This window comes from Taudactylus pleione, unplaced genomic scaffold (genome assembly GCF_031769625.1).
Source record: "Taudactylus pleione unplaced genomic scaffold, aTauple2 ptg000848l, whole genome shotgun sequence".
Classification (NCBI taxonomy): Eukaryota; Metazoa; Chordata; class Amphibia; order Anura; family Myobatrachidae; genus Taudactylus; species Taudactylus pleione.
Window position 1 is genome coordinate 57,784 of NW_028285250.1, and position 11,647 is coordinate 69,430.

Sequence of the window (11,647 nt, forward strand, 5' to 3'; positions counted from 1 at the left end):
TCTCTCAGCACACATGGACAGTTAGGTGGACCAAGTAAGTACAACTGGGATTTTCCAGACTCATTTTAAAGGATGGATTCCAAACAATTGTTTCACATTTAAGTTATTCGGAATAAAATATAAATGTTTAACTGAAGCATCTAAAAATATTCCTGGGATCACATACAAAACGCAAGTTTTTGGGGCAAACATTAACTTGACTACATATATTTGAAGATTAAATTACACTAAGTTTGAACATTGAAATTTGATAAAATGTGAACTTCTGCTTTATTCACTAACATCTAGTACTGTGATCAGATTGAGCATTCACAAAGTATTAATTCTGTCTTCTCACACAGGAGAAGGCGTGAGCATTAGTACCCTTGCTCAAGTCCAATGGAGTACAGTATTAGTAGCATTATACAGTCATTGTATTTGGAATGTCTTAACTTGAGGATACTAAAGAAAAGCATCACCTAGCACTGAGGTGGGGAACCTTTTTTCTGCTGAAGGCCACTTTGATATATAACATTATTTGCGGGCCTGGTTCAGGCCACGCCCCTCCATATGACTTCACATGAGGGCGGGGCCTCAATCGCCGGTGATTCCAGCAATGCCTGGAGTATCCTGAGGATGCTACGGGGAGCTCTAAGGACAGCGGTGTGACCAGCTGAAGCATCCTAAGGACGCCCCAGGCAGCACTGCTGCATAGATTCAGTCTGCAAGGTGCCATTTTAGGCCCCCTGCTAGCCAGATGAGGCTAGCAGAAAAAAGCTCAGAGGGCCAGACCAAGTGAATCCCGGGGCCTTATACGGCCGCTGGACAGGAGGTTCCTCATCTCTGACCTAGCTTGTAACAATTGTATTTATTGGATGGAGTTCACCATGATCAAATAAAATCCAATGTTTTTATTACCCGGGATAATTCATTTGACAGTCACCTAGTCATGCACAAGTGGACCATTGATGCTCAGATCTACTGTAATACTGATGGCCTTTCTATTAATATGGAGCCAATACTATATTACTATTTTTATGTGGTGGAGTTTTGTTTTTCTTTAACAAACTTCTGAAATTATTATCCATTAAATTGCACTGATAGTAGCATGTAGCGCTGTACAGATATTTAATTCACATTGCTCCCTGCCCCAGTGGAGCTAACATTCTAATTTCCCTAAAATAGGTGCACCCACATGCTATCAAACTACTGTGGTGACCTGGGGTAATTTAGCTCGGTAGAGGGGTCAGTGGTACAGTGTCTAGGTGCACAGAAAACCAACGAAAAGGAGGTTTACTGTCCACATTCAGGAACAAAATAATAAATTACCTAGCCCCCGTGCAGGGTACTACCTCACTTCTTGTACCCTGACTATAATGGGCAGCTAGTCTGCAAACGTAATACAGTCTCTTAGACTAGCATGAGATCGTCCGTCGATTCTCCAGATCTCTTGTGCAGACAGAAAGATCTGGAGGAGCGACGGGCAACCTCACAGGAGCAGGCGGTGGCCGATATCATGCCCACACACGGAACGACACAGCTGCGATATCGTTCCATTCCGTCGGATCCCCGATATATCGCTCTGTGTATGGGGGCCTTTAGACTATGTACAATGGTTTTCTGCTGTTCAGAAACATAAATAAAAAGTTTTGGTTTTTTTAATCTAGAGCCCCTGCCAAACAGAGGACTGCAAATCTATCCTATTAAATGGTTAAAAAATAAATACATATTAGGGTCTATTTATTAAGCCTTAATCATTTAAAACACTTGTTTCCACCTGGTTTAAGTATCAGGTCAATTTAGGTATAGCCTTACACAGGAGATGGGATCTGGTCCACAATGTTGACAGGATCATAATGGATACCAGACTGTCGACATATTGTATAGATTTTTGTTTATTATTACAGTTAGGCTAAAATGAGCAAAAACTATGTTGACAGGCTAAATGTCGACATTTGTGAATGTCGACATTTTGCTTGTCGACCTAAAGTCCATGTTGATATTCTGACTGTCGACATTCAGAACCTGTCGACATTCTGAATGATGTTAACTACAGATGAAAAGTAATTTCATATCACTAGGATATACGGCAATAAGAAATTCTAATTTTCGGACTCCATTGCTACCAAAGTTAAATAGACCTCTCAATGTACTAATGGGGCGATGCACAATTGTACTTTTACTAATAGCAACCAGTCAGATATTAGCTGTCATTTTTTTAGCACCACTCTGATAGGATGATCGTATCCTCTTACTGCTTACACTTCAGACATTTACAAGTGGTTTTATAATGACTGAACTACAGGTTCAAGGAATTGTCAACTAGGTTTATTACTGTCACAAGCCGCCGGCAAGGCTTGTTACTTTCTCGTGCCCCAGCTGTTGCTCCTCTTCCGGGACGCCGTGTTCTCTGGTTGCAGCTTCAGACAGCTTCCTCTGCTGCCGGGCCACGTAGACGCCAAACTGGGACAGCACCTATGGTTGCTAGGAGATCTAGATGCCAGGCTGATGTACGCATTCCTGGAAATACTGGCTGACTTGCTTCGTCTCAGCTGCTGGCTTATAGCTCATCTTCTACCTTGCATGCCATTGGTGCACTATCATTTATAAGCCTTCTGGTTCAGCGCCATCTTGCCGGTTATAGTGTTACCCCTACGTATGAGCCCGGGTTCTGCCAGTGGTACTCCTGTTTGTTTATGCCTTGTCTGTTTGAGTTCACTGTCTTTGCAATGATTCCGTCTAAGATCTCCGGTTCGCTCACTGCTGTTACCATCTAGAGCAGTGTTCCAGCAAAATGGAAGTTTGCCGCAAGCCGCAGTCACTTCAAGCCTGATCTTTGGTTGCCACCTCGCCGCATCTGCGGCTTTACCACTTATTAGCCTCCATCTGCTCCCTGGTTACCTCAAGACAACACATCGACACCAGTGCCGCATTTCGGCCTTCAAGGCTGCATCTCACCTCTCAAAGCAGCATCTCGGCACCAGTGCCGCACCTTGGCCTTCAAAGTCGCACCTCGGCCCTCAAGGCCGCACCTCAACACCAGTGTCGCGCCTCGGCAAACAAGGCCGCACCTCGGCTCCTCAACACTAGTGCCGCATCTCGGCCCTCAAGGCCACTTTCTGCCATCTAAGCCGCAACTCGGCCCACCAGGTCACATCCTGCCATCAACCTCGGCTCACTAGGTTGTATCCTGCTACCAAAGTCGCACCTGAACCATCACCAGCCGCATAACACCTTGTAGTCATCAGTTTAAGACCAATCGGCCAACTAAGTACCGGTGAGCGTGACCAGCTCTAAGGGAACAGTGGGTGGCTGTTATTGGCAGAAGACCTCACCAGCGTGACTCCAGGGATCTTACACTGAGATTCCTAGGAGACTGTAAATGTTTCCCCCTCATGGCAGACATAACACATATGTTCTAAACTTATTTTTCAAACAAGCCATTTTTCATGCATGGAATCCTCCCCTTTCTGCGTGTACTTATTTCCATATTTCCATAAGTCACTGCCTTGCTGTATTAATCAATGGTGAGTGACACCATGTACTTGACTTTGTGAGCTAATTTTAATAGAATCAATGTTACACTCCACAGACGAGAAGCTAAAACTCAGTTCCGAAGCAAGTGGAAATAAATATATTTTTCCTATGGAAAATAGAGAAACTTAGACAAAGAAAGACCACCATGACTTAAAATGTAGCCCACCTGGAGCCACATGTATACAGTCTATGCTGAGCCAGTACAAAGCACTCGTTTACTGTCAGGGAGCAATGTGAGGTCTCACTGGTGACCACAAAGGTTTATGTATCTTATAATAAATATATACTGTACTTGGTAATATGTTTATTCTTATTGCATCCTTGTGCTAGATCAGAGTTGGGTAACCTCCAAGTGAGGTCTCAAAATCTCATTTAGGGTCAGCCGGCTGTCCAATATAAGTTATAATTTTTTATAAAGTAGTCTTTGGGGACGGAGAACAATGAAGTGTTAACACTTTTTGTTCTAGCTAATATACGATAGAGAACCCAGCTGTTCTACATCAAGCTTAGGTTCTCCAGGTATGTGGAAATGATGCTCCTTTTCATGCTGTGTTCCCAATTTCCATGGCCAGGCTCGGGTTTTAAGGATTTGTCCCGATTAATGTTTGTACATAGAAGTACTGTATTCTTAGGTTTGATTATTGACCAATCGTTCAGTACAATTCCTCTTATTCTGTATATTGAATACAAATCCTGCCATCTGTCTTCATCTCTGGACTTTATAAACTGCTATAATGTTGAATATAATTAAAAGTGCTCATTTTTTTTATTTTATTTTTCTAATACAGGGAATAACCAAGTTTCTATGGTTGTGCACGTATGTCTTGAGGACATATTTATGAAGCAGCAGCTCAAAATTCCGGCTTGTTGGCAACTTAATATTTACTAGCTTTAAAGTTTGATGTCAGACCCTCCGAGAAGCTTTGTAAATAACCCTTAAAATTCACTATTTGGCACCTGCCCCTTTATGCTATATCTTCCCCCCACAAATCCCTTTATCTCTTCCTGTCAGTCTAATTTCCAATGTAATAATCCTCTCACAATACAAGGGCTTTGATATAATGGCAAGAGGTATGTGCCACTTTGGAGTATGATGTGATGTCATTAGGGGTGTGGCCAAATCTAGGAAGGACCAAAAACTATAACCGAGATCTTGTGACAGGAACAACTGTGCAAACCTGCTCATAATGTGCAAAGTGGAAGACATAAACCTATGCCACAATGTAATATATAATGCATGTATGATCATTTTTAAAAGTTGAGAAACAATTCACTGCTTGGGGCAGATTTGTCTCTGTGCAGAATTTTCCCATCTCCTGAGGCAGTAGGGGCATTAGTAATATTTCTGCTCTACGCTCCCGGCCATCCGGAAAAGTGAGCAAGTCTCCCGCACCCCTCCACCCGCCTGCATCTCCCTCTCTACCTGCTTGCATTAACCTCCTCCCCACGGCCGCACCCACCTAAGGAGCACAAGTGGGCAGTCTGGGGGGGTAGTTGTATGACTGCATCATCATAGCTCCGCCCCCTCTGTGCTGACCTGGCTATCCCCTCCCTTGAGTGTTCAAAGTGATGCTTGGACAAGAGCATGTTAAATACATCGCTATTCTGTAGCCGTTCTTTTAACCATTCCTTTTCAACAGAACAGACAAATATAATCATTGTACTGTGAAAACAAGCTTGTGCTGTTGGTTGGGGGGGTTCTAGATGCAGGAATTATATGAATTTGAATCAGTCTGCTTTCTTTTATTAATGCAGAAAAGTGCTTTCAGTCACTACAGTATATCACTGTATGCAGAGAAGTGGATCATGCCTTATGAATACAGGCTTTATACCACTTCAAGGCTGGTTAGAAATGTTTGGCCCCAGAAATTGTAAATTTAATACAACTCGTATAAAATGTATAATGCAGCAGCTGGTGTTCCTCCACACGGGCGAGCTTAGTGTTCATTCACCAGCCAGAACAAATGACGGCATATCACTGTCCTGCACCTCTACAAACAAGGTGGCATCTCATCTAGGTACAGATATGGCCTGCTACATCTTTGCTGCGTATGCGGGAAATTGCGGAACGCACGGTGCGAGGCGTGTGCCTGCGAGCGGATACGCGCACTGTGTTCGCACCCACGACTCCATAGGATTGTGTGATCGCAGTGCGCGCCATAGTGCACCGTAACGTAAGCTGCTGCAGGTAACCACAGGGCGCGATGCCTGCACACATTTGTAGTGCGATCGGCAAGGATGCGATACGACTTTCAGACAGAAAAAGGCAAGAAACCTGGCTTTTACCCGGCATTTGCATGCCAGGTTGTGTTGCCGGTCTCTGCCTGTACCCCCCTTCAGACAGAAGAGCAAATTACCGGGTCATACATTTATACCCAGTAATTTGCTGATTAACACGGGTATTTCTTCTGTCGGAAAGGGTCAACCCGGGTCTAAATTCCCGGGTCTCCGACCCTGGTAAATTCCTGGGGCGAAGTCCCGGAAATTTCGACCCGGGTTGTCCCTTTCAGACAGAAAAAACCCTGTGTTGATCAGCAAAATACAGGGACCCCATGCAGAACCCCTTGGACATACCCCCCCCCCCCCAATGACTAATTAGGCAATTGGAAGTTTTGTGCGGTTTAAAAAAAATGGCCTCAAATTACCCCAAAACCAACTATTTTGTTGCTTTATGCACCCCAAATTTAATTAGCGTATTGATTTTTTAAAAAATATTTGTCTTTTATATATTTTTCTTATATTTTTTTACACCTCACCTCAAAGTACCCCAAAATCTCCTTTTTTACATTTTTAATTTTATTTGTATAAAAGTAAACTAAAAAAATTTGCTCTTTATATAATTTTTGTACTTTTTTTTTTAAAGATGCACTAATCGGCCATTTAACACCGTTTAAGTACTTCCAGCACTTTCGAGCCGTCTGTATGATCTGCAAAGAAAATTGATAGTTTTTTCGGGGTCCAGGAAGGTCACCCCTATTTTTTATGCACTTCTCTCACATCGCATTTGGCTGACAAATCACAAGCCCCCGATGCGAGTACCGCGAATAGGCATTTTTAATCCGATTGAAGAATTCTCGGGTGCGCGCATTTGTGTGAAGTCTGCCAGGTTCATGAAACGAACGCGCGACTCGCACCAAATTGGGTTGACCCCCCTGACTTAATGACCATGTTTGTGCTTATATATGGCCACACATGGCAATTTTATTATCCAAATTATACCATACCTCAGAATATGTGTCTCCTCAGACCAAAATAGATGGCTGAGAACAATAGAAACACAGGCCAATCCTGGCTGAAAATGTAGTCAGTCGATGACACTACGGGGCTGGTACTGAATCGGACTCAATGCTGATGGTCATGTTTATTGGCAATTTGTTGTGACTGCACGTGTCTACATCCCTAACGAGTGGCACTGCACATGCGTCCTGCGGTATATGGGCCTTATTAAGCAGAGCACGCTAGACGCGTGACCTGTTCTGTGCATGAGCAGACCGGGTCCGCGATCCTGCATTTAGACTGGCAGTGATTGACAGTCTACTGCCATTTGTGGGCGGGGAGGGGGAGGCGATGGCCTCTGTTTTCCGAAATGGAGGCGTGTCATCGCCATTTAAGAGGGCCAGAATCTCCGTCGGCTGACGGCGATGTCCAGGCTTCTTCCTCTCATCTGCGGCAGCTGGCTGAGTGACCTCATGGGTCACCTTAGTCAGCCGATGTTCCGCAGAGTATCCGATGCTGCGTTGGACAACGCAGCTCAGATACGTAATGCAGCAGGGGGCGTGATGTCTCCTGCTGCATTACCATATCCGCACCGACGGAATTGCAAAGCTGCTTGCGAGCAGCTTTGCAATTCCGTCCGTAGCTGGATAAGGCCCTATTGTTCACAGAGAGCCTTATTCAGAGAAGGACACAGTTAGCACCGCCACTGTATCTGTGCTAAATTCTGCAAAATCCGCAGGAGGCGTCCTGAGTTAACCCAGCGCCGGCTTCTGTGATCTCCTGCTGCATCCGAGGACGCTGCATTGGATCAGCTGTGTGACCATCGGACCTCTTAGTAATTCCCAGGTTACTCAGGATGTCCGTTAAACCACGCAGCCTGGGACCAGTAAAGCTGCATCTAAGGACGCAGCCACTGGCTTTAGCACATCCTGAAAACAGATGCTCGGATCCAGGGGTGTTTCAAGAGAGGAGGGGCCCGTGTGCAGTCTCCTTCACGGGCCCCCTCCTCTCAGTCCATTTTCCAGGCGTTTTTACAGTGCTGATACAGGTGCCGACGTGGGACTCCGAAGAGGTAAGTATGATATGTGTGCAAGGTGATGTGCGGAAAAATAGGGTTTACGTATATCTCTGAATTAGGCCCAGAGTCTCCCCTTCTCCTTTGCAGAGCAGATGATTAGCTTACAGCACAACTCATTGGCTTGGCACAATCAATTGCTATCTTCCCATAAAACTATGAAACACAACAGACAACACCTTTCTTACAGCAATGTTCACATTCTTCATTACCATTAAATGATCTGCCCCCCTCTTTAAAGCCGACAGCATTCAGGGCCTCATTCAGAGGCGGTCGTAGGGGGCAAGCGGTCGCTCAGAAACAGGGTGGCCGCTTGCATCCTGAACGGCCGCCTCCATGTCGGTTGTTAGGCTGTAGGTTAACACCCACAGCTCTAACGACCGCTAAGGGAGATGGTCGTGATGGTCAAGACCATCGCGACCATCGGGGCTTACGACGAGACCCTAGGGTAGGGTCTCGTCAACCGTAAGCCCCAGGGAGCTTCCTGCTGTGTTTCAGCAGGAAGCTCCCCACTGACATCACTGATGATGTCAGTGCGGCCGCCCACAAAACGGTAGGCATCGTAAAGGAACGCCTCAGTTTTGGAAACCACCCCCCCCCCGGCCCGCCTACCAAACGGGGGCAGCTGTCGATCAACATCGACAGCCGCCCCTTTGGTAACGAGCTCCGGAGCGACAGAGTTTGTCGCTCCGGAGCTTGCGCACACGCAGTGCGGCTGCTGCGTGTGCGCAGGCCAAACCATCGAGTCGGTTACAAGCGCATCTGCGCTCGCGACCGACTCTGAATGAAGTCCTGAATGTAAAGAAGAGAGAGGTGTAGGTATAGGGCAGTATGTCTACTTGCCGACACTCTGGCTGCCCCCTCCGGTAGGGGACGGCCAGGTCGGCACAGCGGTGGTGGCGTGACGCAACATATGGGGGCATGGCTGGGGAAATGACCAGGCATTATGGGCAGTGCGGGGTTATGTGGGCCGGTGGCGGTCGGCGGGGAGACTTTTCCTAGCGGCCGGGAGCACTACCTGATTTTCGGGCGCCTCCTAGCCGTTCTGGGGGAGTAAACAAGTGTGAATAGATCAACATTTAATAACCAACAACTGATCACACAGTATACCATACAAATGTATACGTCAAATATATCTTTATCAATTAAAAATGTAAATAATGTCAAACAATAAATGTCCTGAAATGCAGCTGTTTGAAAAATAAGTATTGAATGCACTGCTGGCTCCATCTATCTGCATAATTATTACAGTCCAAACATAGGGCCTGATTCAGAGCCGAACGCTCTGACCAGAGCGCTCGCTCTGAATAGGGCCCTCCTCCATGAAAATGGAGCGGCCTCCTGGCCGCTCGTATAGCTGTGGGTGACCACCCACAGCATATGCGAGCGGCCAAAAAGATGGTCGCAATGGTCTTGACCATCGGACTTGCGACGGAGACCCTGCGGTAGGGTCTCCCTGCCGCAAGCCCTGGAGTGATTTTGGCTCTATCATAGCCAAAATCACTCCCACTGACATCACTAGTGATATCAGTGGGGCCGGCTTCAGACGGTAGGCGCTCCCATGGGAACGCCTCCGTCTGGCCGCCACGCCCCCGGCACGCCCACCAAATGGGGCGTGCTGTCAATCAACATCGACAGCACGCCCCCTTTGGTGCGAGACCCGGAGCGATGGAAAGCCCGTCGCTCCCCGGGTCTCGCGCATGCGCACGACGGAGCTCCCTCCGTCGTGCGCATGCGCAGTGGGGAACATCGACCCACTTGCGAGCGTACTGCCGCTCGCGAGTGGGTCTGAAGGACCCCCATAGTACAAACTGAATGGGCTTACTGACGTCCTAATACTGCACATTATTGTGAAAGATCCAAATAAGATAAAACTAAAGGTGTGTACACACGGGACGATTTTTGAAACGATTGGTCGTTAACGATATCATTATCGTTCAGTCGTTCAAAAAATCGTCCAGTTTCTGTCCCAAAACGATGAACGATAACTACCAATGCGCACTCCCGTTTGTAGTTGGTAATTGCCGTTCATCGCCCGAACCTCCTGTACAACCTGACGATATTGTCAGGTTGGACATGTTCGGGGATGAGGGAGGGAGCCCGGCACTGAACGAAATCGTTCTTGATTTCGTTCAGTATTTGTGCTCAGTGTCGTTAACAATACTGAGCACAAAATGCCAGGATACACAGGACGATTTCGTTCGGGGAGAGAATCGTCCCGTGTGTATGCACCTTAAGAAATCCTATTTGCCAGTGTGCAGTCCGGCATAAAGACAGGTGTTACTGAGGATCAATCTGAGGTGCAGCTCCAAGCAAAGGATCTGATTTAAATATAGACACAAATCACATCGCAGCTGCGATTTCTCACGGCTCATAATTGCGAAAATTTGGTAATGACTTACTTGTCGTCCAGTGCTTAAAGATACCCACTGAAAGCATCTCACACCCGCCGCTCACGCACAAAACTGGAAACATCGGAACCATTAAATGCAGATTAGGAGGCCATCTGCCTTCTGAGTATAATTATTAGTACATTTTATTTATCAGGCACCACAAGTAGTCCGCAGTGCCGTACATATGGCAACAGTGGGTCAGCACAGGGTACACAGAACATTACATTACACTTCAGGGTATGCGTTCGGCATCCCGGCGGTCGGGATGCCGATGCTTACATTACCGGTGCCAGAATACTAACGCTGGTCAGAATTCCGGAGCCAGCATCCCGGTTAGGTTTAGGTGCAGGGAGGAGGCGGCACTAGGGGGGGAGGTTAGGGCTAGGCACCAAACAGGGAGGGTTAGCATACCTGAAAAAAAGTGTCGGTATGTTAACTCTGTCGGGATCCCGGCGTCGGAATCCTGACCGCCAGGATCCCAACTGTCGGTATTTTATATTGATTTCCACTACAGTAACCGAAACATAAACAGAGCACAAGTAACAGTTAGCACCACAATTCTCAGTACAGGTTGGGTATGAGTCAGAATACCGACAGCGGCATCCTGACAGGCAGAATCCTGACACGCATTGGAGTGAATAGTAAGTATTTTCCCTACCCTAACCCCTAACCCACCCTTCTCGGTGCCTAACCCTAACTCTTCCCCCTAGTGCTTAAACCTAGCATCCCCCTCCCCACACCCTAAACCTAACACCCCATCCCCGGTGCCTAAACCTAACCCTCCCTAGTGCCTAAATCTAACCTCCCTCTCCCCGCACCCTAATCCTTACCCTAACCCTGCTAGGTAACGCTACCCTCCCCGTGCACCCCGATATTTACCTTTGGGTTGCCGACGGTCGGGATAATGGTGTCGGGGTCCCGACCTGTTGGGATTTCGGCGCCGGTATGAGGACCTTCGGCATCCCGCACGCTGGGATGCCGACTACATCCCCTCAGTACACAATACAGCTGGGAAGCAAGGTGAGTGAAGGAGTAATCTGTCTCCAATAGTGACGGAATGACTAGCAGGAGTAGAGCCGTTGGAAGAGACAACCGGCTGTGAGTGAGGAATTCCGGGTTAAAGCCAGTGAGAAGGCGAAAGCTGTCATTGAAGTGCTAGAGAAGAGGGCTGTGAGAACAGGAGCTTACAATCTATTATTCAATCAAAAGCTTTAATAATGATTAAATCTTTTGAACAAAGCATACATGTGGCCTGGTAGTGTCTGTACCAGCAATATATATTATATATTACATTAGTAAATACTTCCTGTGCCTATTTAGCAGGGAATCCCATATGCTTTGCAGCTCATTGACAGAAAAAAATATCTAACTTTTTTTTCTCTCTAATAATAAGCCTATCTTTATTTTCTGCATGTAACATTAACTTAATCAGTTGGTCTGCTAATTA